The sequence below is a fragment of the Hermetia illucens genome, chromosome 2 (assembly GCF_905115235.1).
Source record: "Hermetia illucens chromosome 2, iHerIll2.2.curated.20191125, whole genome shotgun sequence".
Lineage (NCBI taxonomy): Eukaryota > Metazoa > Arthropoda > Insecta > Diptera > Stratiomyidae > Hermetia > Hermetia illucens.
The window spans coordinates 161,329,076-161,355,523 of NC_051850.1; the positions used below are offsets into that span (position 1 = coordinate 161,329,076).

Sequence of the window (26,448 nt, forward strand, 5' to 3'; positions counted from 1 at the left end):
TCGCGGGGGTGTTCCGCGATATCCTGTTGTTAATCCGGTCCGGGTTCGCTTTGCCGAAACAGGTCGGCTCGCACCTGGGCCGGGGCACCTGCACTCGTTTGTTTGGCCGCCCCGTGCCATTACGGAACGTTCTTTCAGATAGAATTCGATCAGGTCGAGAAGAATGCGGTCGGCCAGCAGCCTTCCAGGTGTTTTGTGTACCCGCGGACGGCTGGTGCCGTCTTAATCGTTCACCTGCATTCCGCCCATCGCGCCTTCCCGCTCGCTCCACCTGGATGCGAACTGGACTATCGCGCCGTGCACATATACGGCGATGCTGCGGGTTGGTGTGCTGTTCCGACTGGGTAGCTCTCGAGATTCGCATGTGTGTTTTGCGCACTTGGATGCCCGCCGCCTTTACGGTTGCTGCTTGCCATCTCCCAAGACTCGGCTTCTTGCAGCGCCTGGGCTGCTGCTGCTGGCTCCATCGAATGTTGCCAATTTGTCGGCATCCAAACTCGACCTCGGACCAGTGGAGATTTTCGTAGAAATTTCAATAGTTTTGCTCCTCAATGACTCTTGGACCTGCTCCGGTCGCTCGTGGCTTTCCCTCGCGAAATTTAATTGAAAATCCTTCAAGTGGAAAAGCGAATTTGTTGGAATGTTTCGGCAGGCGATTGGCCGGGTTCCAAGGTATCAGCGCCACAAATGTCGATGCACACAATTGGGTTGTTGGTGGACAGGAGCCCACTTTTCGCCGGGCAGCAGCTTTGCCAGCGGAACTTGGAGCCTTTGGAATCTGCGGGATTTAACCTTGAACAGATACCACTCTCTTGGCGACTAAAATTGGAAGCTGGAACACCTGCGAGTCGCCTGCCCGTGACTCAGACGCCTGTCGTGAGTGCAATCCGTGCCAATGAGGCCGAGATTCAATTCGTTGGGGATTTATCGCGGAGTCTACTCGAGAGGAAATGCATCACAGACAAAGGTGATTGATACTTGCAGCATTGAGTACTTTGTCGGGAAGCTGAAATAAATTGCACTCGAGCTGGCGATGGAGAGGAGAACTATCGAGAGATAAAGCGGAATTCATTTATCATTCGATTCAAAGTAATTTCCTCGGAATTAGCTGCCAGTTTGAGCGGAATAGGTTAGTGCAGTGGAGAAACCTTGGTGGGCAGTGACTCATCTGATTCGTGACTGGAAGAATTCACTTTAGATTTATTCAAAGATTGAGCTCATGGGTTTCAACCAAAAGCATCATCGATATCATCGCGGGACACATGTCCTGAATAATGGCCGTTCATATCTCCATTGCCAGGGAACATTTTGAGGAGATCTTTAGCTTTTGGGATAGAAAAGTTATGGTTGGGAAGTCCGAAGGCCACGTACACCAGGTCAACAATATTTGGGGACCTCAAATGAATGCTACGGGCTGGTTCTGAAGATCTGACTCCATCACATTCTGGTTCTGTAACCTTTCCCACAGCCGTTACGGCCTTAGGAGCTTGTGTCATCAAAACAGCGCAACACAACCCCAATTGGGTTCCTCAGACGAACCACTGAAGCCTACCTATATGATTACCTTCACCCCTAGGTGGAGTATAGCGTCAACCACACCTAAAATGCGCGTCAGTTCCCCTCACGACTTCCCGAGATGGTCGTACTCGTCCTCTACTATTCTATGCCAAGTGCCCTTGGGACGACCCACTCGCCGGTCATCTTGGGAGAGTGAATTTCACAGCATGGCATAGCCCGCACTGCAACTGCCGCTCCTCCTTAATGTGTGACCTATCCACTGCCACTTCCATCTTCCTATCACATCGCATACGAGTGCCAAACCTGTACGTCCTCCAAGTTGTTGGTTTCAGCCAGTGTCAGGCTAGCATACTCCGATGATACGATGCAGATAGATTTTGACGAAAGCGAAAGTGGTTCTAGCATTATTAATGCGTTGAGCAACATCGAGTTCGGTTATATAAAAATCGACGCCTTTGATGCTCTGCCCATCAATACAGATAGGGAGAGTGCGATGATCCGTCAGACTGAGAACCTTGGCCACAGCCATTTGGTCAAGATCCATAACTCCGTGAAAGGGCAAATAGATGTCATCAACTTAGTCAAGGTGTTTGAGGAAAGATGTCATTATCATCTGAATTGCTCCACGACCTTCCGACAAAACATGAAGAACGTTATCGATGACAACCAGAAATAACATCGGTAAAAGGATGCAATCCTGGCGGACCCACTTTTTGGACCTCAAAATCCTCTGAGATTTTGACATTTTGCGCCATCATATGTCGCTCTGATAATAGTTATGAGTTTCTCCGAAATGCCCTTCCCACGTAGAGCACTCCAGATGCTCTCCCTGTTCAAGCCATCGAAATCGGTGAAGAGCAGGCGCAGCGAAGATCTATATTCCGCGCACTGTTCCAAAATGATTCGTAGTGTGTTGATGTGGTCAATTCAGGAGGATCTGAAACGGAAACCATGCTTCTTTCTGTCAACCAAGCTTTGGAAATGTTCTTTGATGCGTTCCAGGATTATTGCAGCTATCATAATTTGCGACGCCAGGGAGCCAGCAGATACCCGTTGAATTGTCAAACTCAAAACGTGTGCTCTTTTTTTGGAATCTTAACGATCATTCCCTTCTCCCTTACGTACAAGTGGAAGCAGCAGATTTGCAGTAACTGCAGGTGCAGCAATAAATAACTCTGCGAGGAAACCGTCAAACCCAGCGGCTTTACTCCGTTTGAATGTATTGATGACCAAAATGATTCCTCTTCTGCTTGGAGGAGCAGTCCGTATCTGGGACTAGCCATTTTATCCACAAGAGGAGGAAGCTCATCGGATGTAATTCGGTTAAGGACCCCGGTGAAGTGTTCTTTCCGCCTCCTCAGTTATTCATCATCGTCGACCATTGACGTCCTTCATAGGACCATCGAAAGATTTACGACCACAGGCAAGCTCTTTCGTGATGCGGTATACAGTTCTCAAATCATTGCGATCTGCGGCATCTCCCACTTCCCTGACCAATAGTTAATTCTCTCTTGTCGCGGTATACACTACGCTGAACTTCTTGGGATTTCACTCGGTATCGATAATTCAAGCGTTTTACGCCTGCCATCACTGGCAGCGGTCAGTAGAGCCTTCAATCCTTTCCATTCATTGATGCGTTTTCACGATTCCGCAGTCAGCCAGATCTTATGACCGCCCTACGGGACGTGGCCAATGTGCAGAAACCGAAAAGAAGAGCATGCATGCTCATCGATATTCTCACGAGCGTTACTCAGCAAATCTGCCGCCGAAGTGGTCGATTTGATTGCTCGTACGGCATCGGTCAGTTACTGCCCTTATGGCAGGCTCTGTGCATGAACAATGTGACATCAACTGATTTGGCCTATTTTGCGGTTGAATTTGAGGCTACCTCTTTATACTATGACGGAAGAATTAAAGCCAGGCGTCCATAGGCAACGCTATGAGTTTTTAATTGGATACTGGAACGCATATTTTGATTTTAGCCAAACAGTCGTCTTCTCCGTCGAGGAACATTTTTGGCTCGGCGGAGTGATCAACACGTTTTCAACCAAGCATGGATGTATCCACCAAGATTGACAGTTTGGTTCGAAATGAGAAAAGTGACACCGTTAGCATAAGTAGTCCTAGAAATATTCGAGTTGAGGTCCCAATAACACAGCGCTACATACGAAAGAATGATTGATGCTGTGAAGGAAAAATTTGGTGACTGGCGAATTTCATCAATTAGGCTATGAAACTTGATACCCTTCGATTATTTTTTTGAGGTTATGTCAGGTCCTTAGTCTACGCTAGCAAACCAACTGTATTGGACGAGCTCGAGGGCAACCTATTGCCGGAATAATACCAAGCATATTGGACTGAGTTACTACAAATTGGACCGATCGCTTGAAGCACTGCTAGGGAAGCGTGGTGCCCATTTGAATGATACCGTATTTTATGCGCAATGACATGAATATAGCTTTAGCAGAGAAATAGAATCAATTTAATATCTTACACCATAATTGTTTTATTTCATTGGCCCTACACTCAGAATAGACCGGCATTACTCTCATAATTAAGGAGTGCTTACGGAGTGGGAGGATTGTTCGGATGGTTTAGTGGTAAGAGTGCTAGGCCGTCGTTAGCGGGAGGTCGAGCTCCTAATCTCATGGGTTGTAGAGGAATTTGTATCGTGACTGAATGCCAGATACCAGTCAACTTCGCCATGGCTATCTTTGCACTCCCTTTCTATCGTGTCAAGATGCTATATCATTCACATAGGTCTCTATCTGGGACGATTTGATCAGTACCTGCGGGGCGATACACCTAGCAGGCATTTCAATGTTTTTTTACTATAATGTAAGGAAGGCGTATAGTTTTCATTGGTCAGGTTTCCTTTCTTCCGTAAGAACTGGTGAGCTACTCGGCGTATTGCACTTCTGCACTGTTCTGTGATCTGTACTAGGAAGGAAATGTGTGCGCGCAGAAAGAATGCAAGTCTATGTTGTTTGGAATGAATCTTCCATCTATTCCTTGAAAATACTGTTGAAATATCTTCTATTTAGCTGTGTTCTGTCAGTATCTCTTGTTTCAGGGCCCGGCTCCGCGTTCATTCTCACGATTTTATCTGAACGGATTTTATCTTTCACTCTTTTCCTGAGTATGCATGGATGATTAGATCATTCCTAACTCATTGAGTTAGTCTCCAATTACCCGTCGAAATTCTTCCTCCTTGTCCTAATAGGCAACTAAAAGGAATACAAATTTGTGGGATAGCAGCTTGCAAATTTCGAAACCACCTTGTCACCGAAACATCAACAATGCCTCGGATAGGACTGATCTGACAACTACGAAAAAGACTAATAATTGATTGCTGGAATGCCGGTAACGATGTCGAGGGCTCCCAGAGTGGTCGCTTTCTACAATTTGAGCGAGAATTCCGGTGATATAACCTGAGCATTCTAGATGGTGCTCTGGAGGGCATCCCTCAACAAAGTGGATTCTCGAAATAGTGGAGAAGGATGTTTTAAATAAATATCCGAAAACATTTTCTTTTGTTTTACTATTTTTTTTACTCTTTGCCAATATGCATATTTCGGGAACTATTATAATTGTCACCTTTCTCAGTGCTAGGGTTCGAATGAGAAAAGAAGTCTAAACCCGTGTTATTCCTGTTTCTTACCTTACTTATCCGGTGGATAATTGAATCCTCCTCCTGCTTTTCGAGGCGAAATTATGTATATCTCAAATTTGGCCATTTGTTCGGGCAAGTCCTTGGTTGATCTCAGAAGAATTCCTACTATTGAAGACGAAGTCGAGACCATGTTTTCCTAGCTTTCGCTTTAACCAAAAGTTGATTTGGTTAAATTGCGGAGCTATTCTTCTTTTTGGGGTTTGTCGTTCAAGATTCATCCTTCCGTTTGTTGATCAACCTGCAGATGGTCTGGTCGATATATCCGTTGTCTGGTCCCTTCCACCATCACCTTTGGAGGATATGGTAAGAGTTAGCACTGACTTTTTGCTGATGAGTGTGGCCCCAACTGCTGGGAATGCCTCTTTCGGTATTCGTCTGGTTCCTGTAGATCTTCAGGGTTAATATATTCTGTTTCCTCATAATAGGTCTAAAAATGGTAATTGCTCTTCTTTTTCCAAATCTTAAAGCGTAAATTCGATATCTGGATGTCATTTACATAGTTCTTCCAAAATCTTCGCATCAGACCGGCCGAAGTTAATTTCATTTCCAGTTTGGCCTTGAAGAAGGTCGCTGATGAACGGAAAAGGAAGTTTCCCATCGTGGTTCCTTTTAGCTGCTTATAATTGGCTTGGGTTGGCTATATCAATAGGACCATGTGATGGCCATTTACCTAGGCTTGAATGTTGCTAGTGCGCAGGAAACTTTCTGGTTGCGCAAATGGCACAAACTCTAAACAAATCATCGGAGAATATTGAAGATCATTGGGCCGTCATCGAAAGTGCCTTCGTATCAGATGAAGTTATCTGCCACTTCCTAAAAGAACGTTACAACATCGTAACCCTAGAAGAAAAGCATAGTGTACGACGTGATAAAATGAATTCCACCATGACTTTAGTGGGGGAAGCAGCACCTACCGCAAATGATAACGACTTCGCTACCGTATATCGTGAAAAACCTTTCAGGTTGTTGTAATTCTTTCGGTGGTCCTGTGAGGGATATTAACGGTAGAGTTTCGCCCACTATGATGAGCAGCTGAAAAGGTGGAAAAAGCACTTCATCAAGATTCAAAATCGTATAATATTCAATTCAATTCAAATTCCACCTCTCCCAAACGGAAGAGTACAGCCGCTGGGCTGGAAGATATCCCTGCGGAGCTTTTTCTTGCAGCTCTTGCAATTTGCATAGTTGCTACTTCCACTTATTCTCATATCCTGGGAAAGTGAGATCTTGGCCAATGAATAGAGGAAGGGGATGATCCTTAAGATTTCGAAGAAGAGTGCCTATCTTGAAAGTGACAGCTGGAGGGATATATACGTATCATACTGGGATGCATCACAGATCACCTCGAAAACTTGATCTACAGAAAGGACACTGATTTCTGTCTTGGATCATATTAACACACTTTGGATCATTTTGCGGCAGTATAGACCAGCGCTCCACCTGCTTTCCATCGATTTCGAGAATGGTTTCGACAGCGTGAACAAGGAGTGCATCTGAAATGCTCTTTGCCGGAGGGGCTTTGATGGTTGATAATGTCACATGCTGCATCGAGATAACATCCCAAAGAATTTGAAATCCAAAGTGGAATCCGATAAGGTTACATTCTGTCGTCGATACTTTTCATTCGTGTTGTCATTGGCGCTCGCCATATTACCTTGCCCGGAGGACGTGAAGAACTTCTGTAAACTATCATATCTCTCTTCAATAATCTAGACCAAGCTGGCAACATCTGTTGGCTCTATAACCGAGTCATGGGCGTTAGTCAAATGGTCCTGTATTTGGAAAAGGAAGCAAGTAGATCCAGTTATATATCCTAAGATTGCCATGTCAACGATCGGTGGGTTCTCTTTCTTGAGGAAAATCATAGATTATGCTCGACAAAATGGTCAGGTGGCAAACTCTAAGTGACTGCCGAAATGACGATTTACAATGGAGCCTGTTTTTCGCAGCGCACTGAGCTGTTTCTTTTTACTGCTGTTCATCGACTACCCTAGCCAAATAAGCTGAGTTCTTCAACCAACTGATCTGATACTCTTATCGGTATGCCATTTTACCTCAAATCCATTGATCCCTAGTCACATCGTGTACTGTGCTAATGAGATTGCTCGTAAAATGAGCTTGATATTTTTTTTCCACCTAATGTGGCCGGAAATCCGGATTACTATAATAATAGTACTTCCAAATTCGTGTTGATTTTTTGAAAAGGAGATATGAATGACAGTCGAATAACTTCATCATCGGCGGTAGTTCATCGTTCATACTGCCGGCGATGTAGTGGGTGGTTTCCGCCTCCGCTGTGCCGCCATATCACTCCGCCCCCAGATGAAAGCGCGCGGGTTCAGCGGAGGAACCCGGGACGTACTTCCGCTAATGATGTTACCTTCGCGGACGCTTTTTTGCTATTCCCCCAGTTCGGTGAAAGCTTTCAGTCTCGACAAGAAGAGCCATTTGGACCCGCCCCGGATATCAAGCTTGAACGAGTGCTACCGTCGGTCAAGGACTTTAAAAGTGCCCTCATATGGTGGGTGCAGCGGCCTCCGGGGAGCGTTCATCCTAATGGCGACCTCCGACGTCGTATGTCGGACAGGTGAAATCGGTCGTTCCAGCATCTCATTGCATTGCGATTGGTATGCAGTAGTCTTGTGGCATTTGAAACCCAGGAGCTTACCTAACTACGTGAAAAGAGTAGATTCAAATTGCATTCCCTTGTCCGTGATGATTACAGCTAGTACACTAAAGCGCGGGATCCATTCTCGACAGAGGGCCTTGGCACATGATTGTTCAGTAATGTCAGTCAGAGGCCAGGCCGCCGCGTTAACCTATCGATGATTGTGAGGCAATACTTGTAACCGTGCAAGTCTTGCAAAGGATCAATGATGTCGAGATGGATGGTGTGGAAGCGCTTAGTCGATCGAGAGGATACGCCTACTTTCTTTTTTACGTGCTTGTTGATCTTCCACTTCTGTCACGCGATGCAGTGTCTGACCGAATAAATGGCTTAGGTCGCTTGGCTGAGGTTTCGCAGAGCAAGTAGGAGTTTGAGCCGAAGATAGGAAATTCCTTGAACTTGCATTTCGTGTTTGTATGTTGGGTTTGGGTTGGAGATAAATACCAACAGAGCTTGTCTCTGAGTCTGTCTCTATATACTGTTATATGAGCCCAGCATGTGGAAAGTGACCACAACTGTTACCCAAAAGCTCCAAGTGCCAAGCTTCTTTAACACCTGTTTCTGCCGTGTTTTTGGTGTACTTTCAGAATCATCGGCGTAACAATCGCTGTTAGGTGTAGGCCTGCCTTTGCAAGGAACTGCGTACGTCCCGGTTTTGCGTCGAGATCAACCATTGTAATATCCCTAACAGCTGCCTGGCGTCTTGGCGCACACCATCGCTCCCTGTAATGTGCTTTGACCCGAAAAAATCTCGAAGGAACAATTGAGTCAGCCAGGTGCCGGTAGATGGGTTTGTTAGAGGGTGGAAATGGAAGTGAGTAGGTCAGATTTTAAGAGAGGGCGATAACTCCATTGCAATGGAAATCGGTGTCACAGAGTGGCCGATGACTGAGGCGCCCTAGAACGACATGGCGCAGAAGTGTAGAGGACGAGGGTAGGCTTCTCGTAATGACCTGTAGAGTAGTGAAGCACATTTCGTTGAAGCGGCTACAATGGCACGTTGATTTGGTATTTATAGAATATAGGTTCAGTACCTAAACTGTATTTCAGGCCCGAGTCTAAGTTTGATCAGAAAACCTTGATTTCTCGTTGGAGAGTCAATGAAAAAACCTCTCTCGACTGAAATTCGTATTTGAAATATTTTTTACAATGCGCTGACTGATATTGAGCTAATTTATGAGTCACATAATTTTTCGTAATAACATCCACAAAATTCACGTCGAAAACAGACTTGCAAAAAACTTGATTGCATTTTTTGACGGGGTGAGCCTTGCAATATTTGCAACGTTATTGAACTTTCTTTGTTCAAAAAATAAAATTTTATAGCTTTATTTAAAGAGTGGCTCGTCTTGCATTTTAAGCAGGCGAACGTCTCCATCTTGAGTTGACTTGAGTTGATAATAAAACGTTTTGCCGACTAATATTTGAACATTTTCAGTTATCAGTGCCTCAAGTAATATCACAACTCATTACTAACGATTTCCAGCCCCAGTTATCGGCTACAACAACACTTTACAGCGAAAATGAAAAAGTAATCCCCAAAAAGATACAACTTTTACCGAGATACATTTCGAACCCTCCACGAAATTTCATGCCGATAAGACGCGAAAAATACAGATAAACTCCTCGGGACCGAATTTCCAGAGATTTCATATGCATTGCGAAAGAGACGTGTCTTGAATGGAATGCGCTCACCTTAGATTCATTCTTATCTTTTGTTGACAAACTGAGGGGGGAAGAGCCGCAGATAAAACACTTGATATCTCTCTTTGCAGTGGAAGTTGCGTAAAATGAAAATAAACTTGATTGTTTCGTGTTTGGTCTGTAATCTTTATCGCCGACGATGAGGATGATTTTCACAAAGACAGCAATCAAACTGGCACATCGTATTGTAGCAGATATCACCATTGTCGGGCAATAGTAAGAGCCAAATTAAGTGTTTGTCGTTATTGTTGGCAATCAAATGGTGAATCTTTATAACGATTTGTCACGAAAGGGTTTGAAGTCTTCAAGATGTAGTGTCTTCCGTTGGTGGGAAGGAAAAGTCCAGTGTGCTAGTTGCGAATGATAAAAATAGATATAATTTGTGAAATCATCTACACCGTTCGCTTTAATTGCGGTCTTCAAAGCTGAACAGAAAGTTCAATCCTACATCCGTTGATGGAACCAAACCTGAATTTGTCAAATCAGGCAACAACGTATGCAACCTTTCAAGCTAATCTAATTTGCCATAATGAGCCCAGCATAAAACCGGAATGTCTGGTCAGGTCCATGTTACAGCGCAACAATTTCACTGCGCTTAAGTACGGACTCAATATTCTCCATCTTTCCTGTGTCTTCAAATTAAATACCATTTAAGCCGGTCGGTCATGTTCTTGTACATTGACAACGAATTCTTTGATTCTCCCAGAACCAAGACATCAAATGTATCTGTTTTTTCCTTCACAAATGGTCATTTCTTCAATCCCAAGCATTTTTATTGTCTCTATTTGGAGTGGGTCTCCACAAGCCTACAACTACCAGTTCGAGCTTCGAGAAAATACCTTCAAGTCTCGCTAGCTGACCACCACACAACATTCTCAGAAAAGCTTGAAAACTTCCCATTTGGAATGGAATGTAAAGATCATTTGTCTGACCGAGTGGCGTCCATCGTTACATTGAAATGCAAAATATGGCGCGGTGACAGTGGAATCGACTGGTTGGCCGGTCATTACTTGAGCTCGTTTATGGTGTGTCTCCTCTATTGTTTTGGCACCCTTAGTGCCGGGCTGTCATGGGTGGCTGTGTGCTGCTTTTAATTATCGCACGCCTTTTTCATGATACAAAAAGTGGATTCACTTTCCGTAGATAGTGCATGAGAGAAATTTTTGCACAGCTTAATTTTATTTTACGAACCTTAGGTGCTTCTATACATGAAGTTACTAAGGTTACATGTTTGGAGCCGGTGGAGATGAGTCATCTGGGACCGAATTTTCTAATAAAACTAAACCGAGCCAACGGATGGTCCCATTTCCATATAGTAATGAAATATTAGGTTGTTGCACATGAAATGGCCGATTTGGCAATCAAGTGAAGTTAGTTGCGATTTTGTTCTATCAAACCACCACCAGTTGGCGCTGTTAGTGTCGGATATCATCAAGGATCAAGAAGTCATTTCAATTTTGACCATCGTTGTGATAACAGTGAATAAAAAGGAACAAAGGATGGAATAGAGCTAAGAACGTATACTTTTTCTCTATGAGTTCATAAAACAGCGGAGGTGACCAAGAATATTAACAGCGCATTTGGAGCTAATACGATAAGCGAATGAACCACTCGGCGGTGGTTCGAAAAATTCCGGTTAGGCGACGTAAACCTTCAAAGTGAGCCACGTGGACATCCAGGACCATCGATTGACAACGACGAGCTGGGTTTGCTAGTCGAATCCGACACACGTCAGTCTGTGAGGGACATTGCAGAGAAACTGGGCGTACACTATTCGACAGTTTCCCGGCACTTGCAACAGCTTGGAAAGGTTAAAAAACTCGACAAATGGTTTCTGCATGCCTTTACGGGGCAAAACATGGCGCTTCGAATGGAAATTTGCAGTTCTTTACTCTCCCGCAACAGAAGCGATTCCTTTGTGCACAGAATAGTGACACGTGATGAAAAGTGGATATTATACGACAATCCTCGTCGATCAGCACAATGACCAGATGCTGATGAGCCACCGAAGCATATGCCGAAACCAAGCCTCCATCCGAAGAAGGTAATGGTGACTGTTTGTTGGTCGACAGCTGGAGTTATCCACTTTTCCTTTTTAGCACCTGGAGAAACAATAAATGCACAGAGATACTGTGCCCAACTCGAGGAACTGCACCAAAAAATGAGTATTCCACGGCCGAGACTGGTCAACAGAGATAATGTGATACTCCATCACGACAATGCATGACCTCATGTATCCAGAACAACGGTTTAAAAGTTGACCGAATTGCAGTATGAGACTCTGCCTCATCCACCATATTCACCGGACCTTTCGCTAATCGACTACCACTTTTTTAAGCATTTGGATCATATCAGATGTCAGCGCAACATATTCCAATAGACACCACACTTTTCAAACTTCACCGAGCATACGAATGCGAGCAGGATCGAAATAAGAAGATACTTTCCCAGAAACCAATCGTCGGAAGTTTTAACGGACGACGAATTGATGGTACTGAATAAAGGATTGAACTACGCGACACCGGACTTGAAGAACGTCGAAGATACGATTATAGACGTCGAGGGAGCAAGGAAAAGGAAGATCGAGAGAAGGCAAGGTTTCTCGTTAAAAATTTTATTCACCAATATAGCAAAGGGACAAATAAACTTCACAACAAGGAAGAGCGGATCATTAAAAAACTAAACAAGAAACCAGTTTTTTACCTAAAAGCAGATAAAGGTAACAAACTGGTAACCCTAGACCGAACGATCTACGAAGACTTGGCACTTCAAAAACTAAATAACGGCAACTTCTTCAAACTAAGAACTAATCCCCTACCAGAGTCAATCAAAAGAGTGGAGAAAACACTAAGGGAATTTCTTGACCTTGTTAAGAACTAAGCCGCATTACGCATGCCTAGTTCCTCTTTGTCTAGGTTCAGAATACAAACCAAGGTACATAAAGATGGGAACGAAACACGGGAAATTATCCCGGACACTAATCCCCCTACCTACAATATTGCGAAATACTTACTAAAAGAAGTCAATGCTATCGGTGACTATCGTAGCAAATACGCCGTAAAAAACAGCTTCCCGGTGGTCGAGAAGCAGAAGGATACCAAAATCAGGGAACATGAAATCCTAGTTTCGTTTGATGTGAAAGCACTGTTTCCCAGTATACCCGTCAAACAGGCCTTACACAACTTCGAAACATGGCTCAACAAACACCGCACCTCAATCAAGGAAAAGAGGGAGAATCGCCAATATATAAAGCTAGCGTCTATATGCATGAATGGAAACTATTTCACCTTCCGGAATGAATACTATAAAACCACCGCAGGTACGGCAATGGGTAACCCACTTTCCCCTCTACTAAGCGAAATGTTTATGGCAGGTCTAGAGGAACTAAGGGAACTTCTTCTTTTTCTTCAGCCTTTGCCGCGTTCACAAGCGGGATCGGGTCGTCGTGATCGGCTTCGCCATTTGGCTCTATTGAATGCCTGATCTGGGTGCAATCTCGAGGCTTTCAAATCCCCATCTAGCATATCAAGCCACCGTTGTTTAGGTCTGCCTTTTAGTCGTTTATCATCAACTTCGATGCCCAGACCAATCTTGGCAAGTGAATTCTCGTTTGCACGAATTGCGTGACCATACCATCGAAGACGCCTCTTTCGCAACTTTTCCACGATCGATGCAACTCCATAACGATCGCGGATATCCTCATTTCGGATGTGATCTAAACGTGTGACGCCACTAGTCCAACGTAGCATCTTCGTATCCATTACCGCAAGACGCCGTTCATTGTCTTTTATAGTCGGCCAACACTCAGAACCATAGGGAGCGACTGGACGGACGACATTGTGGTAAATTTTAGATTTGAGACGTTCGTTGATACGTCGATCACAAAGAACACCAGTTGTGGAACGCCACTTCATCCAGGTTGCGTTAATGTGTGAAGCAATTTCATAATGCAGTTCTCCATTGACTGATATCGTTGACCCGAAGTAAGGGAACAACGTGGGATAATGCCCACTTTTTGGGTTAGATATGTTGATGATGTACTAGCCATCGTGGACAAATCACTGTTGAATGGATTGCTAGAAAAAATCAACCAGCTCCATAAAAATATTACATTCACTATGAAGACTGAACAAATAGGGGAAATACAATTCTTGGACATCAAAATCATTAGAAACGGAGAAGACCTCGAGTTCGATATATTTAGGAATCCCACAACCACCCAACGAGTCATTCCTAGCAGCTCGTTCCATTCATACCAGCACAAATTCGCGGTCTTCCACAGCATGGTACATAGAATGCTAAACACCCTTTTAACCAGGTCGAGATGTATTAAAGACCTGGGACACCGGGAGAAAGCACGGTTATACCACTGACATTATCGACGCTATAATGAGGAAGAAACAGACTATCTATAACAGGAGACAATTGACGTCGTTGCCTAGCACCAAAGATAAGACAACAGTGAGATCGAGCATTACATACACCTCATTCTGGCCTAGGATTAGTAATGCGCTTAAAGGATTTAAAATAGAGGCTGTCCCAACAAGTAGAGATGTACAATTCAAAACGCGACTTAGGAGTGCAAAGAACCTAAAATCCAAGGAGGAAGAGAGCGGGATCTATAGAATCACTTGTCCGGAATGCACCAGTATATATATAGGGCAGACTAAGCTATTGGTAAAAACAAGATTCGAGGAACATACTAAAGAAGCGGAACTAGCGACTAAAAACCCACTAGGGCACATTAAGTCAGCAGTCGGAAAACATATAGTAGACAGCGGCCATAACATTTCATGGGACAACGTGGAAATCATACAAAAAATACATAAAGTCCACAAACTAGACGTCGCAGAAAGTCTAGAAATATTTAAGCAAAGTAATGCCAGGTTGTCGAACACGAATGTGGACAATTGTTCATCTAGTTTATTCCATGTAATTAGGGTAAGCAATTAAGGGGGTATTACAATTTCAGACAAATTAGTTAATTTGTTATTTCTCCAAAGCCTTTGATACCGTTGACCATAACATTCTCCTCTCTAAACTTTCATTACTAGACTACCCTCCCTCAGTCTTCCTCCCATCTCTCATACCGTTCCTGCGAAGTTTCTTTTCATGGTCACTCATCTGGTTCCTTCTCTCCTTCCTCTGGTGTTCCCCAAGGCTCTGTACTTGGTCCCCTATTCTTCCTGTTTTTTATCAATGAACTTGCCTCCATCCTCACCTGCCCGTATTTGATTTACGCAGACGACCTTAAATTGTTTGCCTCTGTTTCGTCTCCGTTGGAATGTGGTCTCTCACAGTCTAGCCTTGATAATTTAGTCCGTTGGTGTTCGGCCAACAAGCTAATACTGAATGGGAACAAGTGCCACTGGATGCGCTATTCCCTTAAACCCTCCCCAACATCTTTTTCCTATTCTTTCAGTGGACAACCCCTTTCACTACTGACCTTCTTCAAAGACCGGGGTGTAATATTCGACGATAAACTTCGTTTCAATTCCCACTTCGTTCACATCATCAATAGAGCTTCCAAAAAGTCTGGTTTTATCCTAAGTTCCTCCTCCGACTTTACCTCAATCCAGCCCTCCTTAACACTCTTTAATTCCCTTGTCAGAAACATCCTTGAATATTGCTGTGTAATCTGGTCCCCTACCGCTTCTGTGACTGCCGCACTCTTGAAGCTCTACAACGCAAATTCACCCGGACCCTCTTTTGCAAAAAAAACCTTCCACGGGTTGACTATCCGTCACGACTCCGCCCTTTAATCTACAGCAGCACCGTATCTTCCTTGATTTGTGCCCTCTTTTCAAACTCTGCAATTGTTTGATGGACTGCTCCGCCAACTCGGATATTACTTCCCGTATCGAATCGTCTCATAACACACGTAGTACGGACATTTTTGATGTACCCTTCGCGGAGCTCGAGATTTGCTTTCATTCTCCGATCCCGAGGCTTTGCCGGTCCTACAATGCCCTACAGCTTGGGTCCTTTGACTCTATTTCCCTCTCTAGCTTTAAGCGTATATAAGGCACAGAGTTAAGTAAAACAAATCATTACAAAATAAGCACTGAAGAAGGACACATGTTGTCTCCGAAACACATGTTTGCTACCTCAACATAAATAAAATTCTATAGTTTAATCGGAAACCTTTCCTTTTAATAGTTTTCTTTCATTTGGATCATTTTTTGGCGGAAAAACAATTTAGGAACGAAGAGGCTGTCAAAATTTCCTTCGACGAACTTATCAACACCCGACAGTTGGACTTCTACGAAACTGGCATACGTGCTCTTGATTCTCGCTGGGAGAAGTGTTTTAAATCGACTGGCACCTATTTTGATTAATCAAATAAATTTTTCTAAGATTTTACAGTCGTTTCAAATTTTAGTACCAAAACGGCCATTTCATTTGCAACAACCTAATGGAAACAACCCAGAAGAGGAGTGATGAGCAAATCTTAAATGACCACCGACCTAACAAGTCAAGTTAATGGGGTAACAATTCCCAAGGATACCAAAACTTGTCTCCCCCACTTTATACACATCTGACTGGTTATCAGGTCTTAAGATCCTGCACTTTACATTCAACTTCATTGCTACGAATTTACCACAAAGGGAGCTCCGTGCCCATAGCCATTCGGAGTTGTTGTGATGGAGAGCATTGGAAACGTGATACCTCACAACAAGCAACATCGGAAAACAGGACGACAATTTAGGTACATTTTTAAACCCCATGCATTTTTCTTCCCTTTCACTTGCGGTTCCTTCCTGGGCGATTACCAGGATAATTACAAGCATTACCTTATGGATTCCAGCGGAACAGGTGATTGTGGTTCGTATCGAATAAAAAGGAAAGTCCACATAAAGGGTGGGAAGCGATTCGTTGAAGTGAAACCGTATCCGGTCTCATTTTACTGTTTGTTTTCGACCATGCGGGGTGTTCATTTGCACGGAAAATTATAAGGTAGTATGGGGACAATGCAATTATTTTTCTAGAAGATATGCATGTTAGTTTCGAAAAATGGTGCTCATTTATCAAGAACCACAAGGTGTAGTAGGTTATGAGGTAGAAGCCGGAAAATCGAAACCCACTATCGAACAAACAACACCCAAAAGAATTACCCCCAAAGAAAATTCTTGTAATGAATTCTAATATCATTTCAGGGTAAATCTCCTCTACACATGAAAGTTGTCCCATTAAAAGGGCCAAGTTAACATAATAATTTACCGAAGTGACTAAACTAATGAACATTCTTCATTTTCACCGCCACATGCCTCCGACCAAAAGGTGAACTGAAAGTTCATTGCTCTGGCAATTATCACATTCTTCCACGGAAATTGCGACCCCCACAACATCCACTTTGCTGACGAAAAGACGTTAGAATGGTAAAATCGATTTTGCATGTCGATCTGGAGTTATATTTGCATCAGATTGAGATAAAATTGTTAAAATCTGATTTGTAAGATATTCTTGTGAGTCTATGAATTATTCATCTGTTTTCTGAGCATATGTTGAGTCGCTACCATTTGGAGGGAGTGAAAGGGACCACAAAATGTATGATAGTGCTATTACGTATGAAGGGTGTTTATTGTTTTCGTGACCTTATAAATTCGACAAAGGACATAATGAAAGGAATTGCATATCGAATCTGTGGTTGCCATTGTCCCCTATATGGAGCTTGTCCCGTCTTCTACACCTACGCTTCATCGTTGTTGGTTTCTAGAAATGCACTTCCAATACTTTTCAAGAAACTGAACCAACCTTAAAGGTCCTATTATCTAACCCTATTTCCTACTTCGCGTCGTGGTGGCTGGGAGCTCCCTCTGACAGACGGAAGAATGGAGGCGAGCTTCCACGCTTAAATACAGGGAAAACTGTATCAACTGGTCTTCCAGGTTGGAGGATGACGTAGGGGGGACATCTTTACCCGGAAAAATTACTCCATCAACGAGTCACAAAAGGAGCTTCAGAGTGGAGTGAACACACAACGATGGAATAGAAATATGATAAACGATTTGCGCATTTTGCCATGAAATTGGTCAGCAATTAGCCCATATCCTGGTCCAGTATAAGGCAGGGACCGATTTCCGGAAGAAGAGCGCTCATCCCGCAAACCATGTGCCCAGAGAAGGTTTCCTAGTAAGCTAAAAAAAATGAAGCCTGCTGTTATCGGCTTTGAAAATACAAACGAACGCCTGTGTGCTCTGCGGTTGCCACTGAAACGTTAATGTTCCTGTAGATGAAAAGCCTCATAGACGTTGATGCTCCTACAGACAAGACGGGAGAGTTGGAGAAGGATGCCTCAGATAAGGTAGTGGAAGAAGCTTCCAAAGCTTCCAAAAAAATCTTGCCTTGAGTTTCAACAGCAAAGTATGGAGATCGTTACTGCTATGGGAAGGGCAAAGGCTCAGATTTTCAAAACCAGCCCGTGGGGTTTACGAAGGATAACAGCTCCTCCGTTGAAATTAACAAAAAAATGTTGATCTAGTTTCCCCAGCCTGGTTTTACCTATAGCTAGGTGGGCAAACGCAAAAGAAGTTCTTGAGAGTCTGTTCCTTCTCTCCGCAACTTTGACCTTGCAACTTGTAGGGTATACCGAGTTTGGCAGCATGTTCTCCCATTTAGCAGTGCCCCAGTGTAAACCGCTGCAATCTTATATATGTTTGCGGGTGTGTGGCTGACAGGCTCTCCTACAACAAAGGAGGGTGAGAACCTCCTTAAAGCGGGAAACACAATTACGATCCGGGCGGAATGCAAACAAAAGTAATGTACAATGAAGCTTCCGGCTCGGCCAAGTTCGCTCCAGGTCGGCAAGGTTTCTTCTGATGGCAGATTACGCCATTTGCAATATGGCGTCGCTTTTCGTTTTCAGCTGCTACTTTTGAATGTAATTAATTTGAATGAATTCGTTTTGAGAACTGTGAAAGGCACTATTTGCTTGTAAATACTAATTCCATTCATAAAAATTGAATTTAAGCCGGAGGTATGTGCATTCTTAGTGGCATTGTATGATTGTATGATTTTCATAAAATATGCACGCAATTCGATTCCCAACGCACAAAATCACGGCATCGCATGAAGTTGATACAATTAATGCCTCTAAGGATGCAATACCTCCGGTTTAAATTCAATTTTTACGAATGGAAGCGACGGGACTCATGTAAGTGACATTAATAATTAGTACTTGCAACGCAAATAGTACCTTCCGTAGTTCTCAAAACGAATTCAATCAAATTAATTACATTCAAAAGTAGCAGCCGAAAACGAAAACCGCCGCCATGTTGCAAATGACGCAACAAACTGTCACGCATCGCAAAAGTTCAAATTTCCGCATGCAAAGGGGGGATTCAAAAAGTTTTTTCACCGGATATAGTTGTGTAGGGTATCAAATGAAAGGTCTCGATTTGTAGTTTTTTGCGTGCCGCATTGCGCATCAGACTTGTATAGTGCTTTATTCAAGTCCGTGTAATGAACTTCATTTGACAGCTCTCTCACTCCGCACGCAAGCAGTCATTCCGCAGTTGTGTTTCGGCCTTAACTCTGGAGTCAGTGGCTGTCAAATAGTCCAAGTATATTCTACCTCCCACAGTGGGGCGCAGACTGCGCCTGCCGAGAGACTATCAGAAGGAGGCTGACTTTGAATCTGTCACGCAGACTGTTCAGCACGCCTATACATAGTTTGGAAAATTATGTCACTGAGTGCAAAACCTTGATGGTCTGAATAACTGTGTTATGTTTGTGGCTCGGATCACGCCCCTGCCATCAACAGTATCGCTAGTACCTCTGGAAGACCTGTGTGACTTGACTACAACTCCAAATCCGTCGGTGAAAAATACTGTGTGGCAATCTCGTAACAAATCGCCAGTCCTCAACTCTGCCCTAGTTGAAAAGACCACGGTGAGAATTCTGTTGAAACTCGGCTGCAATGTGGCATAGTTCGTTTGGAATGCCAAGAGTCCCCTTGCTACTTCGTCTAGAATGTTACTATGTCCGTGGGGCTTCGCCGCCCAGCATCCAGAATCACGGAGTCTTGACAGCACTGCACCGTACACTGCGTTGGGCAGGGGCCGGTTTCGTGTAGAAAAGCGATTAATCTATATATAGTATTTTGTTTGAGAATTGAGGGAGTCCTAAGTCCGCATCCAGTTGATGTCGGACCGAATCAATTGCGTAGAAATTTTCTCCCGCATTTATGGTCCACAGGCCCCTTTTTTTGAGCTAAAAGCTCAAATTTTAAGAAGAATGACACGGTTTCGTACAGACAAAGGCAATTCATCAGGTACTACCTTACCTTTGTCCTGGGAGTAACATGACAGAAAGTGGCTACCGGTTTTATGCAGGATCCTTTAACAAGTGTAATCGAAAAGAAATGTGGAAGAATGTTTCTATTCAATCGGTTCGACTTCACTTAGATGCGAGCTTATAGCCTCCTCACACAGAATAATTTCGCTTAGGCTTAGTTTGGCCCTGAACGTAAGGGCGCACTTGGATTCGCACCCATGTCGTGTTTGCGATTATACATAAAGAAACGAATACCACTTGTAGCCACTTTCGGTCGCGCTGTATCTAGAGCAGAAACGAGGCGTCCGATGAGCCGCCCCTGCCCTGGACGGAGTCGTCAGTCATTCTTCTATATATATATAATATTTTCTTTTATGGGTATGGTAAGTGAAAGCATTTGCGTACTGGTTGGTCGATCGCTGCAATGATATACCATTGGACTACCAACTAAACACTTCGCCGCCTGGAGCCCCTTGGCACATAATTTCGAGGTAGCCCTCCAGCTTTTCCACATTAGGAAACCTTCAGAGGAGACAAAATAGGAAATTGTTAGCTCAAGAAGCCATCTTCCATCCTGCCCCTCTACTGGCGGAGCTTTGTCTTCTTCGCAGCAAGAGAAACGTGAACGTTATGCGTAACAGGGCTCTATTTACCGCTCCTCAGCATTTCTTTGACAGTGTTTGCCGGAGAGTAACTCTTGCATCTACATAAAGTTGTAATGACGAATCCCATCTCACTACTGGAAAAACCAGCAGCTTGACTGACGTTTTCGATATAAAAGATTTTGTGTATTTTCTATGTAAGACTATTTAAGGGTAAATTTGACCAACTTGCATCTAGCATCTAGGTGAAAAAAAATGTTTACATCCTCCTTTTCAATGTAGGGGGACCCTCCCTCACCCTTAAGCAACGTAGATCGATCTTACTCATCGCATGCGTGGGGGTTCATATGTAGTTCCCGCCTTTCCAAATTCCATATCAATAATAGGCCGGTGGACAGAAAGGCAGACAGGCAGACAGTCAATCGATTTAGTTAGGTTTTGTTTTACATAAACCTTTAAAAAGTGTGATCGGTATCCAGTTTCTCAGCCTCATTGCACAATACACAGACCATCCTGTTTTGCCAATTTTGTGATAGATAAGACTCAAAACCTCCTAGAAGCTGGATAAGAAAATAATCAATCTTACCATGCTATCGATTCAATCGCTCACCGCAGTTCACCTGCCTCTTGATTCGTTTTGCCAAGCGAATTAACACTCATTTAATCTGGAAGAGGGGATTCTCTCCGGGCCCGCCTAAATTTCACCTCAGACTCCGACTAGCGCATAATTTTCACTATGATCTCGATTTTTTTCTTGCCAAGATCATTAACCCATATCTCCGTGCCGTAGAATAGGGCGGAATGCGTTACACTCATTAGAAGACTTCTCCTGCTTGATGTAGGACCCCAACTTTTACCATTAGCCGACTAAAGGTTGAAGCTTCAGCTCCAATTTTTTGTCTGCTGCTTCGATTTAGTCGAAAAAGCGAATCTTCGAGTTAATCCTTTTGTTTTTATGATCAACTCGTCGATCGTCATTGGATGCTAACTCGAAGTTTTCCAGCGCAAGGTGAAACAATGAACAGAAATCCTCCCCTTATACGTTATATCAATATAGCAAGTGATTTTGCGACTGTTTTACAGGGCGTCCGGCAACAAGTGCCGCAACATCACCTATATTACCCATCTGGTGTGACTCTTCTGATATGTTTAGTCTTGCCAGACTATCTAAAGAAACCTCCCAGAGGTTCGACACTAGGGTGGATCCTTGTGTTACCCCCTGACGTGGCCTCTATCCTCTTCTGGTTCTCTATCGTCTCAAGCGACTCTGCAATCTGTGAGAGATTGTCCGGTACAAGGAATGAATTTGCATAGCGTATCTTTCCTTCTTACGGAATTAAGAGTATCTTTGACATCAAGCGTTATGAGAATCACTACTTGTCGACATTGGCTGTGTGCTTTAATTCGATGAACCGCATGCACGACCTCCTTGAGAGCATCCACCGTTGAACCCCTCCTCTAATTGATCTGTCTTGAAGAGAATCGCGGGAGCTGATGGAATTGCATCTCAACTAGTAAATATGGAAGTGACCATTTACAGCCTGTAGTCTATTAGAGTTTGCTCAAAGCTTGGGACCGAGAATCCATGCCTGATAATTGACAAAGGAAATAACGCTTAGTGCAGGGATTATAAAGGTGTAAAGTTGTTTAGTGTATCATATTTCCTTCAATCTTCCTTGGCCAGGATATAATTGGCAAGTGGAAGAGAAGAGAGAATGGTTCCGCAGGCCGATCGTCACGATCGTACTCTGCTTGAACGCCATGAGGACTGAGCTGTTTCACTTCTATTTTACGGAGTAGTTCGTACCTCCATGTTATGATGACTAGCGAGAACTTCCCCGAATTTTCTATGATTGAAAATTGTGATGAAATGCTCCTTCCATCTCATAAACAAATGTGATGTGAAGCTTTCTATTCCGAAATCGTAGATGAGAAGTCTTCCACTAACCCCTCCCACCGTACTATCGAAAGACTTTCAATTGCCTGAGAGTTCTTTTTCATGCAGTATACGACATCGAAATCAGTATCATTTATGGTAGTTTCTGCATCCCTGATCAATGCAATGGTAACGGTAAACGAGGGAACAGGATTCATAACATAAACCCCCTTCCCTTACTTATTTCAAGACTCACTTGTGCATAACATTCTTGTTGAAATGCGTCTTAATCTGAAGAAAAAGCCCGCAGTTAACCTCCGGTTTGAAACTGGTTTCCGATTCAAAATAATGGATTTTACGGTTGCCCTGAACCGGGGGGGTTTGGCACCGGATTCATGTTTGCTTTCGACCAACTTTCCAAAGCACAATAGTACAGTGTCGATATTGGGAGAAGAATGCTCTCCAGTATTACTGAAATTCTTGCTGAATTTAAAGACAGCAACCATTGTGGGTACATTAATATGACATCAAGAGCAGGACATCTGATAAGGTCTTATTGTGTACATTGTGCCAACCTAGAGCGTCTCGTTGAATAAATAACGTATATGTTTGGTGAATGGAGATAACGTCATATTCATCAGTACAAGACTAGGTTTCACACCACCGGACTAACGGTCTGGAGAAAAATTTGCATTAGATTGGCAGCAGTTGGTCCCAACCTCCGAGCTACTCTGACCTTCAGATTCAGATGACTTCATTAGGCCAAGTCGTCAGAATTTTACAAAAAACTGACTTAGTTGCTACCAGACCACTGACACTATGTATTAGACCACGAAAGGACAACCATGTAAGTGAATCTTTAATCTCCACCTAACGGAGAAATTATTTGCGTGAAGTATACGACGCATTGGATTAATAGTGTCTAGATGAAGTTATTAACCAATGAACTCACTATTTACTGAGGTACCTGTATTCACTGTTTTTTCCTCTTTTTCTCAATGGAGATTGGGACCTTCATTATATTGTATGTACACAATTAAATCCCTTATTATTCTCATTGTACAAGTGTGAAATTTGATTAATATGCACATTCACGAACTTGTATCCGTGTCAATTACATTTCTCCTGAGATACTTCAGCAAGGCTTTTTTAATCCTCCTTCACCTTCGCCATTCTTTCCACTGAACATTTGAATTGTAATCTCGATAATGGAAGGGAACAATAGGGGCATCTTCACAAAAGGACATATTGACGCATACTTTTATTAGTATTACTTGGAATGTAATGACTTCTGCACGTACATATAACGTGAAATGTATTTCATTTGTTTCATAAGGATGTTACAAGGCCATTGCAATATTGAAATTTCGAGCACTTTGTATTATACTTTTTTTTTCATCCTAGTGCTCCCATTGTCATTTGGGAATACACATGTAGGTCAACCTGGTTCGACATGCATACGAGTAATTCCTTTATTTACTGGGAAGACGAGAAATGCACAAAAGGATTTCAGAATTCTTTGCTTTCAACTATTTAGAAATAAGAACCCATTGAAAGTAGTGCTTCCAGCATAAACTGACGAAGTAGATGGGAAAATAGGTTTTATGTCTAAATGAATATTGAATTTTTAAATCTTTGTTCCTAATTTAATCTTTTGGGACAAGGAGAAATCGCGAAGTAAATTATGAAATATGAAAAACTAGGATACCTGTACCATTTGTAATAGAAGTCGGACTATGATTGGTTTCTGAAAGGTGCGGGCGCTCCTTGACAACGGTGCCTCTCTCTTGCCACATTAATAGCAATGTGCTTTTGTACTCTGGAAAACCAAGTGGTAGCAGATGCGAATTCGGTGTCGGGTTGTTCTGACGATTACCGCAAGGCGCGCTCTTTTGACCCTGAACCTAGTTTCTGACAGATTTCTAACTACAATATTTCGGTCCAGAGCATCACAATTGTACAATACTACGCACTAACAGAGACTTCCGATATAGTAGAGAAAGATGTTTTCTACGAGCACCTAAACGCGGCTCAGTGGGAGCTTCCTGAAGCTGACATTATGAACGTGGTGGTTGATCTGAATACCAAGGTGGGAACTGTCAACCTTTTGTTCGGGCATATGATGGGGAAACACCTGCTATAAGGTCAGTTCGATTTTAACTGACCGACGTCGTACGAGCAATCAGATCGACCACTTCGCGATCAGCACTAGATTAAGGAGTTGTCTTCTGGATGTGTATAACTCGAAAGGGAGCACCATCTAATGGTCGTTTATGTTCACGTGCGTGTTGCATCCGCCTCCTCGCAGAATTGGGGAGCTGCGACCCCCAAAGTTCAATATCGACCGCTTGTACGACCCAGCTGTCGCTCGACAGTGGGAGTGCTATCTTGCTGACGGAGTGGCAGATATACTGACTAACACACCTGAGAATGTCGATGAGCATTGGGCCGCTATCAAAATTGCTCTTTTCTCGGGGGCTGCATAGTTCATCGGCTACGTCCCGAGGGGGCGTCATAAGATCTGGCTGACTGCGAATCGGTGAATGGAACGAATGAATGGTTGACGGCTCTACTGAACCTCGCGAGGGATGGCGCTCGTGTCGCTGGTCAAGGAAGTGGAAGTGATCGCAGTTCGCAATGATTTCAGAACTGTATATTTTATCACGAAAGAGATTGCATGTAGTTGCAAATCTGTCGATGGTCCTGTGAAGGACCTTAATGGTCGACTTCTCATCCACGCTGACGAACAACTGAAGAGGTGGAACACTTCAGCACGGTTCTTAAGTGTATCCCATTCGATGAAGCTCCTCATCTCGTGGATGGAATGGCTACTCACGGTAACAATGCGGAAACAGACTGTTCATCCAAGCAGAGAGAGAAATCATTTCCGCTATCGATGTACTCAAATGAAGTAAAGCCGCTAGGCTTGACGGTCTATTCGTAAAGTTATTTATCGCTGCACCCGCAGTCACTGCAGATCTTCTGCTTCCACTGATATGGAAACCTTGGGAATCGGACACCTTCCCCAGAAAGTGGAAGAAGGGGAAGGTCGTCAAGATTGCAAAAGCGGGGATCCGCTTTGAGTGTGATAATTGGAGGGGTATCTGTGTGCTCCCTCGCGTCGCAAAGATAATAGTTCAAATAATCCTGGGACGTATCAAAGAGTTGATCGACCTCGGTAACCTCCTGCATTAAATACATCAATATCCTATGGATTATTTTGCAACAGTATGCGGAATTTAGATCTTCGCTTCAGCTCTCATTGTTCTTCATTGATTTCGAGAAAGCTTTGGATAGCATAAACAGAGACTGTATTTGGAGTACTCTACGCAGAAGGGTCATTCCGGAGAAACCAATAGCTATCACTGGCGTAAAATCTCGGAGGATTTATAGGTCCAAAGTAAAGTCCGTCAGGGTTGCATCCTGTCACCGATGCTATTTCTCCTTGCTATCAGTGATGTTCTTCATGCAGTTCGGAGGACGTGGAGGATTTCAATGGACGATGACAAAAAGCATGATAAACACTAGCAAAACCAAAGTTGTCAGTATGACGAGTCATCGCACTTTCCCTATCTGCATGAATGGGCAGAGCATCGAAAGCGTCGATCAATTTCTATATTTAGGAGGCGTGGTTTCTCCAAGCTTTCGTCAATACCTATTTGCGTCGTATCGTGTTAGTATGCTGGCCCAATACTATTTCAAAGGAAGAACTTGATCGGCGCACAGGTGCGTGATCGGAAGACGGAAGTGCAGTGGAATCCACTCTCCCAAGATGGCCGACGAGTGGGTCGCCCCAAAGGGTGCTTGGCACAGAACAATAGAGGATGAGTGCGAGCGTCTCGGTAAGATGTGGTTGACGCACTATACCCCACCAAAAGGTGGATGACAGCCATATTAAAACTGTAGAAGTGGTGTTTCTTTTTCACTTCTTAGTGGAGTATCGGGCATCAACAGTCTCCGATGAGAATATGCTCGAGGGCAGCGGGTTTGGGAGGTTGCATCGCGTAAATGGAGCAATCCAACTGAAGAGATCAGACCGACAGGATCAAATTTAGTACTTCACGCCAATCCTAGACCTCATTGTGGCACATTCCAAATACTCGAATGGAAAGTTCTTCGTCGTCCATCATAA

At 43.6% G+C, this 26,448-nt stretch overlaps 1 protein-coding gene across 6 annotated transcripts in view; it reads left to right on the forward strand.

The window, feature by feature from the left end:
• LOC119647732 (formin-binding protein 1-like) overlaps window positions 1-26,448 on the forward strand; it is a 246,959-nt gene that overhangs the window by 791 nt on the left and 219,720 nt on the right. The window lies entirely within an intron of this gene.